Below are 8,935 nucleotides of genomic sequence, written 5' to 3'. Positions count from 1 at the left end.
TAGATTTCTTATATACCTGATAGTTGAAGTTAATACAGTAAAACCTGTTTATAATGAGCCTGCATTTAGTGAGAGTCATAGGCACCCTAACCGGGGGCAGAGCTGAGTATTGGAATCCTGTCACTCTCAGCGAGTGAGTTTTTACTCCATTTAGCAAAATGCAGGGCTCCTACTTTTCGGTAAAATATCCTATACTTTTGTTTTAATTTTTCCTACTTTTTTACCAAATCAACAAAATTTGTGTAATGATTTCAATTGAGCAGGGGAATCATTGATATATATTGTCAAAAATATTACAAATGTTGTGGATTGCAATTAATGATTCTGCCAAAGCGGAAACTATATTGTTTTTAAGGCTATTTGGTGGAGGGGGTGTATGTGGATTATTTGGTTTATTCATTTTTCATTTGCTTAGTTTGAGGTTCCAACAAGTGGAATAGTCATTAAAAACTTCTGTCTAGATGGAAAAAATAATTTTGTGTTTCCTACTTCACAGTCTTGAACATTCGTCATTCAAAATTATAGTCCACATTTGGTGTATAGGTGAAACAACAGTTTGCATTACAAAGCAGTTGGATACATAGGCTATTCTAGGTTTGTAGCATTTAATTGCCCACTGCATTTTTTAGGGCATGCAGAGGCAAAAACAATATTTGCAATGCTCACCAAAGAGCTAGAAATGGGAGTGCTTCATTTGTCAAAAATGATTACACTGGCATATTGAACAGTGAAATGTAGAATCCTGTTATAACGAACTCCAAGAGACTGAAGAAATCACTTTGTTATAACAAAATTTAATTATGAAAGAATTCCAGATCTTTTCGCATTGTTACTGTGTAAATTTATGTGGAGGATTATAAAAGTGTTTGTTAAAACGAGATTTTTGCTATAATGGTATTTGTTAAAACAGGATTCGACTGTATAAATAAATCTGTTTAAAAAAAGATGGACAATGCAGTAAAAAAACCATCTGGTTACCTTGACTTATTTACATCAGACCTTGTAATTTACACATTTTGCACTGTGCTTTTTTTTTGGAAGTGGTCTCGAAAGAGCGTCATTTTTAAAAGCTTACATGTCTTCATAATGTGTTGTGCGGACTGGACTGGGAAAGACTCCAAAAACTGATGTAATATACTGTATATTGTGAGGAGAGACAGAGAAGAAATTATCTGTGGTTGCGTGTGCATGTGCGCTAGTACACTGTTATGGCCAAAAGTTGTTTTTGTAACCGTCATTTCTATAATTTTGCTTAGGCTCAAGTTAATCATACAGGACACTGAAATAGTGCTGTGGAAAAAAAAATTTAATTTAAAAATTTTTTAAAAAATAAAAAAATCTTTTTTTCAGGGATTTTTTATTATTATGCCATGAGGTTATGCTGTCTGGGGGTATACTTTTTATAATGTTTTGAGTGGGAGCTCTGAAAATGAAATGGATCTCTATGGGATAATTCAACTATTACGTCAGCATCGATGGGTGTGGGAGGAGGGGGGTTGAATGATGTTTACATCATCTACCACCTTACATAAAAATATGAAATATCCATAATGACATCTTACTTGGCCTGCCAAACGAGAGAAAAACCTTTCCCTAGTTTGTGGGCGCATGCGAACTAACATTCTCCCTATTTGTAAGTCCTCAAAAGTAGTGGTAGGGTTTCATTCACTTTTGTAAGTAGAAAGCCTGGTCAAACACGAAAAATGGAAAATTAAGGGGGGGGGGGGAAAGGAAACGACCGGTATGAGTGACGTTAGGGCCACTATGAAGCCATGTTAGGCCCCTTTCACACGAGCACTAAAGATGCGGGCGTTTTGCCCGCATATTTAGTTTTAAATTGGTGCATAAAAACTTTTTTCCCAATTTTTGTAATTATTTTTCTCCATCCCTGATTCAGTGCCCATAGCCAGCCTAGAGGCATTCTTTGGTGGTTTAATCTAGAGCCCCATAGAATATAGGTATAAAAATGCCTTCATTCTGATCCTCACAAGTAGTCGATGGGAGAAAGTATCTTAAAATATTTTCAGAAGATTTTGAAAAAAAAAAATCTGTCTTTTCGGAAAAATATGACTGAAAAATTCCAAAAACATCCAATGATGTTCCAAAAAAAAAAATGCGGGAGATATCGAAGACTTTGCATTTTGCAAGTAGAAAAAAAGGGGAGAGGTGGAGACTTTCAAAATGTCTGTGCTTAGAAATATTCACATCACAATTCTGTCTTAGGCCGGTTTACACTATAAAAGCTTTGTAAAAGCTGATAAAACTTGAAAAATTCAACCAATAAGATCATCGGTTGTATTTGCTTGAATGCAACGAATGCGTCTATTGGTTAAATTTTTCAACTTTTATAAAAAATCTTTTATAAAACTTTATAGTGCAAATCCCGGCAAGCCCGGATTACATTATAAAAATTTTATAATAATTCTTTTAAAAATGCAACCAATAAGCTGATTTATCGGTTTGTTTTTTTCAAGTTTTATAAAATAACTTTCATAAACCTTTTAGAGTGAAATCCCATCCTTAGATTAGTCACTTCTGAAATATAAAATTTCACTTTTTTTTTTTTTAGTTTATAGACTCAATATCGAGTAAAATATACTTGTAGGTATCTGTGGGCACCAAAACTAGTGCTTAGGGCCTTCAAACGTCTTAATCCGGCCTTGAGTGAACGCCGTAAGTGGATAACGTATTTAATAAAAGTATTTTTTTTAAGTTTAAAAAACTTAAAAAAAGATTAAAAATTAAAAAAATATATAATTAAAATAATTTTAAATATTTAAAAAGAAAAATTAAAATTTGTCAATTAAATTTAAAAGTTATTAAAGAGTATATAGTCAATTAAAAATATTCGTAATGAACAGAACGGCTTATAATTTTGGTCCCGTCAGTGGCCGTTGTTGGCAGGTTTCATTGTATAAAATTGTAAAGTATGGACAAAAGGCAGTTAAAGTTGCTATATCTCCATCTCAGAAGGAAACGGAGGGATAAACGTATGTGGGTACATCATATTTTTTTTTATGAACAGGAACCTTCATATGGTGTTTTTAAGGGTATTTATGGCAAATATAATCAAAAAAAGTCCGTGCAAAATTCCGTTAAAAAGTAGCAAAAGATGAATACGCTCCGCATCCGCATCGTGTGAATAGCTCCGAATAACCTAATTGTCAAAACTTGTATGTGCGGATGCGGAGCCCGCACTTAGATTTTGACACATGCGGACGACGTCCAGACCCGCATGAACACTTCGAAGATGCGGGCGAATTTCGGCTCGTCTGAAAGGCTCAGTATATTCCAATTGTTAAAACTTCTTCCGGACCCGCATCCGCTCCGTGTGAAAGGGCCTTAGTGATCTTTAAATGTTCCGCGGATCCTTCAAGTGCTCGAAAGCTGTGCCGCATGTCACTTGGGGTACATAAATGTGAGACGGATAGCGTAAGTGTTCTGGAATTGTGCCACGGGTCACTTAAGCGGTCTGTAAATGTGTTGCCCAGTTTATTGATTTATTTTATTATCCTCGAGTGGCCACGGAGCCCCTGGGAAGTGCACACGGAGCACCAATTGAGAACCGTTGTTCTAGATGATGACTTTCCGGAGCGAGGCAACTTCGACTGTCGGGGTGTGAATTGCATGCCTTCCTGAAACCTCTGAATTGTAATGTTTCCCTAAGGAGGTTTGGGAATTTTTCAGTCGTAAACATTACCATCTGAATCATTCTCTCATATATTCCGGAAGGCGGATATACAATTTGTAAATTCTAAATTTTGACAATTTCTAGGAAAACACAAACGCGTAGCGTAATTACGTAACACGTTTCTGCCGGCGCGAAATGGTCTAATTCGGTTCACGTGGCGGAAGAAACCTATTCCTAGGAAAACCCGGCTTTAGGCAGTGCTGTCTTAACGCATGCCTCCCCCCACCCCGGGCCGTGCCCGAAGGGCCTCAAGAGAGGAGGTGCCTCAAAAAAAACGAGACGTAGTTGAATTTTTCAGGTAGGGCCTCCAAAAACTCCCTTGGCTCGGGGGCCCATGATCGTAAGACGATCCTGCTTGTCAGCCCCACCCTTGTAGGGCTGATGGAATTCCAGTACTTGATTCCTTTACTTCTATTAATTTACATTAATTAGACAAAAACAGCAATAAAAGATTCGAAAAATGATCAAAGTTATCGAATTGCAACTTATATTTATATATGATGAAGCGCTTTAAAAGTATGACAAAAATTTATGTCTGTTCAATATGGTTCGAGCCACGATGAAGCGCCAGCAGGTGGACCACGTTAATTATTACTAATAATTTATGAATTTTGTAAAATTAATTTAAAAGTTAAAAACATGTAATTTGTTTGTTGGGCTCAGAAGAGAAAGAGCAGCAACTGTCTAATTGGAAGTCAGAGGATGGGTGGGGGGGGGGGGATCGTATAAATATTTGCATTTTTTATTTTGTGTACATTGTATTTTCATCTTCAAAACTCGTACAGGGTGATTTCTGGTCACATTTTGAAAATTAGAACCATACCACTACGGTGAACTGTTGATGAGATAAAGGCTGTAATAACACTCCAAGGAGAAACCATGGAATGCAGGGCCGTAACTAGTGGGGGGGGGGGCAGGCGGGTCTGGCGCCCCGGGCGCATCATAAAAGGTGACGCAAATTTCACCATTCAACCTATCCTTCATCATTACGAGGGGGTGCTTAAATGAGTGGTTGCCCCGGCTAACCAAGTATCCAGTAGCGCGGCCTTGCCAATAGTTGTCTTATTTCTGACGGATCACCGTTATATTGGGCATTTTTTGTTTTAGATACATTCTCAAGTTTGTAATTTACACACCTGGTAGCATTTCTTTTGCTTCTATAGATCAAACCACACAGTTTATCCACTAATGACCCACAAAAATCTCATGTCCTTATTCTGTAGAACTTGGTTTACTGCATGGGACCCATCTGGGCATTTCTGGCACCGGGGTGTCAAGTGACAATCAGATCTGGTTCCGATTTCCAATAGTAAATATGCAAATAGGTAGGTAGGAATTTTTAGCTAGGTAGTAGTGCCTCTCTCTCAGAAAAACCGCTTTGTATGTGGGCGTATGATAATGTTAAGACAGCCCTGGGCGTACTTTATGAAAATTGTGAAAAGCTAATCGAAAAACTCAGCAATAATTTGGTCTAGTTTGCAATATTATTAGTTTCCCATCTTTTGTGTCATCCTTTCTTGTAATAATGATCTTACTATACAATCAATTGTTCTTAAAATTTTAGGATTTTCTATCGGATGATCAATGTTCAAGAAAAATTGTACATTAAAAAAAATACCATTTGATATCTTTTTGTGGAGCCCTTTTTGTACCGATGCCCTAAACAGGTGCTTATTTTGTTTAATGGTTAATCCGGCCCTGGTTGCACCTTAAGTCCACGTCTGGGGTTAATCAGTATCACAATTACTATCAACAGATCTTCCACGTCCTTTAATGCAAGTCCCTGTGCCAGGGAATTTTCCTGGATGAATAGTAAATTTATAGTGTAAAAAAAAATCAAAATAGAAATGAGATATACAGAGTTCCTGTTTTTTTTTCCTCAGCCAGTAATACATTGGGAAAGAGATTTTTCTAGTTGTTACGCTGGGAAAAAAATTAGTGCTCCCCTAATTTGAAAAACCCTTTTATTCTTCAAAGCAAATTTCCCCCTTATGATTTATTTCATGGGGACTCCCTCAGGCCAGCCATGAGATTCTCTTCAAAGATGAAGTGCAGGGGGTGATTTGTTTTATATCGATTGCATTTTTACTTATACTGAAAGATAAAAGTATTTTCAGAACAATGCAAGGAACTTCACACTTTGGAATCCCTGCTTGCATTAAAACACTAAAAGAGGGCGAGTCTTTCATGGACTATCGATTGGCTGAAATTGTGGAATAAATTACACGTGTACACACACACACACACACACACACAAACACCTTTTTTAGTTTTGATAACTGTTTTTTATAGTTTTTAGTGTAGTTGACGCTGTGGTGGTTGAGTGGTCACAGTGACGGACTCGCATCGTCACCACAGTGGTGGTCGGCTGAAGTTGGTTTTCTGTGGTTCCCAACTTCAAGGCGCAAATGCCGATCTCCCCTTTTAAAAGTCTCTCCACCGAGAGACCTACAAACAGTACAAATGTAATTCAATCATAACATCACTTACTTTTCTTCTGAAATATAGATGGCAGCACTAAAAAATCATACACAACACAAGATACGCACTCAGACTGTTAGGTACACATACTTACACACTTCCGGCGCAACTCACTAGGTAGTAAATTGTCCATGGCGATAGACCTGAGTTGTGCTCGGCTTGAAAAAAAAAAGTTTTTAGTGTAGGTCCCAAAAATGCAATCAATTTTTTTTCTAAGGGGTCATTCTAGTATTACGTCAGCATCGGGGGGGGGGGGGGGTTAAGCGTCAACCTCCCCTTTTTGAAGATATGAAATATTCTAAGCTGCTGACGAAATTTTGTTGACAGGAGGGAGGGGGGGGGGGTCAGTGTTTTGCCGACAATGGGGAGAGGGAGTCAAAAATAGCTGAAAATCTGCTTACGTCATACTTGAATGGCCCCTAACACGTAAAGTTTTTCCATAAAACGATTTCATGGGGGAAAAACAAAACAAATCCAAATATTTTTGAATTTTATTTTCATTTTATCACCTCATAAATTCATCACTGAATTATCTTCGGCAATGATTTACTATATTTGTTTATAGCACATATAGTTCCATTGTGATTCGTATGCTTGCTGCTTATGCATAGGTGGAGATAAACGGGAAAGTCTCAGGAGGGGGGGGGGCGTGATGATGTCAATTCACATATACGCGTATACAGTAGATCAATAGGCTCCACCTTTGACGTCCGTATCTCCGCCAATGGGCTTATGGTAATTACCAGGGCCGCAACTTGATGCTTGGTCACCCGGGGCAAGCGCGCATTTTGACACCCCTTGTAATGTTGAAGGAGAGGTTTCAGAATGAAATTTGTGCCCCCTCGGGTCCAGCGCCTGGGCGTAAGACCCGCCTGCTCCTCCCTAGTTGCGGCCCTGGTGATTATACTTTTAAATTTAATTTCACTTTTTCTCAAAATTAGAGCCACTGTGACAAAAACCAATCCCAGATTCGGAATCCGCACCCCAATATTACTCTAAAATCACTGAATTATCCTTGACAGTTATTTACTATATTTGTCAGTGTTTCGCAATGTGATTTGTATGTTGCTTATGTATTAGGGGCCGTTCATTTATTTTTAGTATATTAATCACCGTAAGCAAATTTTTAGTCATTTTTGACCCCCCCCCCCTTGTCAGCAAAATTTCGTCATCAGCTCTGCCCCTCTGAATCCTAACTCATATTTTCATAAAGGGTGGTTGATGACGTAAGCATTATCCAAACCACCCCCCCCTCATCATCAAAAGTCAGCAAATCGGAAACCCCCTTCCCCCCATCGATCGATGATGACGTAATACTTGAAAGGCCCCTTACCACTGAAATTTGATTTTAACTTTATCACTAAAAGTAAAGCCTATATGGCAAAACCAATGTCAGATTCGGAATCAGCGCCCATAAATCACCATAATATTACATTCACTCAAATATCTTTGGAAATGATTTACTATATTTGTTTATAACTAGGCTGACCATATTTCCTCGAGAGAAATACGGGAAAATATGGGACATCGCCAATTATTGCCAACAATGACGCCAAAACCGAACAAAGTCGCCAAATATTGTTGAAATAACGGAGAAATCACAATGGCGGGAAATGCAGCATTACTGCTAATTGCAGTGGATTAAAATGAATTCCACGAAAAAAATTTTTACTAAGACAAATGTGGGAGATTCATATACTCATTTATAGTTGCAGTTATCATAATATAATTTATAAGTTGAAAATAATTTCAATCTTTGACTTCAATAAAGAATAAAAATTCAAGTAGGCCTCGTGCAAAATACGGGAAAAACCGGGACACTTTTGCTAAAAAGTCGGGACAGCCAAAAAAAAACAGAAAATGCAGGGACTGTCCCGGGAAATACGGGACGTATGGTCACCCTATTTATAACACACAATTTCAATGTCGTTTGCATTTTGCCTGTGCATTACTATCGAAATTTAATTTCTGATTTTTCTCAAAAACAAGACGTGATGGGATTTTAAAATTATTTTTCCGATAATTTAGCATCCAAAAAAGTATAGGAAACACTAACTATTTCTAAGAAAGCGTTTTCATCTCAGATTATGTGTGTTATTTGAATTGGCCTATGGGGCTTAGAGAGAGAGAGAGAAAGGGACCTATAAATACTTTTAAAAATTTCATTAACCCTTTAAGCGGTACAGCAGAAATCCCTGAACCCCCTTCAAAATGTCAAATCTTTTTTGATGAAGTAGGCTTTCTTCCGATTTTCAGCAGGTGCAAATAAAGGGATATAGGGAAAAGTTTTCTATTGAGAAATCAAATTTACAAAATATTTTTGGCTTCTCACAATGCTGAAATAGGAAGCTTCTATAGAGGCAGTAATGGAAACTTCGTCAAACAAAATTTCCCTTTTGACTAAACCTCCCCCCCCCCAAAATTACGAAAATTGTGCTGCCATCTATCGGTAGAAGTATGTAGTCAAGTATTTTGCGCTAGAAAATCATTTATTTTTTTCAACAAAAATTCGGTTTTTTTTATGAATTTCAAAATTTCCCACAAACGCCAAGAAATTTCCCATGTGGAACAATTTTGGCCAATTTTTCCCACGAGTTTTTTTTCTACTTAAAGGGTTAATATACATAAGTAGCCTATACAATATTTTAATTAGTTCTTTCTTCTCTATTCGCTTCATAGCCGTTTGTAATTCATTTACGAAGAGTTTTCATTGAGTTTTTGCTTCTCAGTAAGTCCTCATTGATCAAGTAACTCAAAAAAGTC

This window comes from Pholcus phalangioides, unplaced genomic scaffold (assembly GCF_987345545.1).
Source record: "Pholcus phalangioides strain wild (caught in Gottingen) unplaced genomic scaffold, Ppha-v1.0 ptg000037l_1, whole genome shotgun sequence".
Classification (NCBI taxonomy): Eukaryota; Metazoa; Arthropoda; class Arachnida; order Araneae; family Pholcidae; genus Pholcus; species Pholcus phalangioides.
This window is presented reverse-complemented; position numbering follows the sequence as displayed.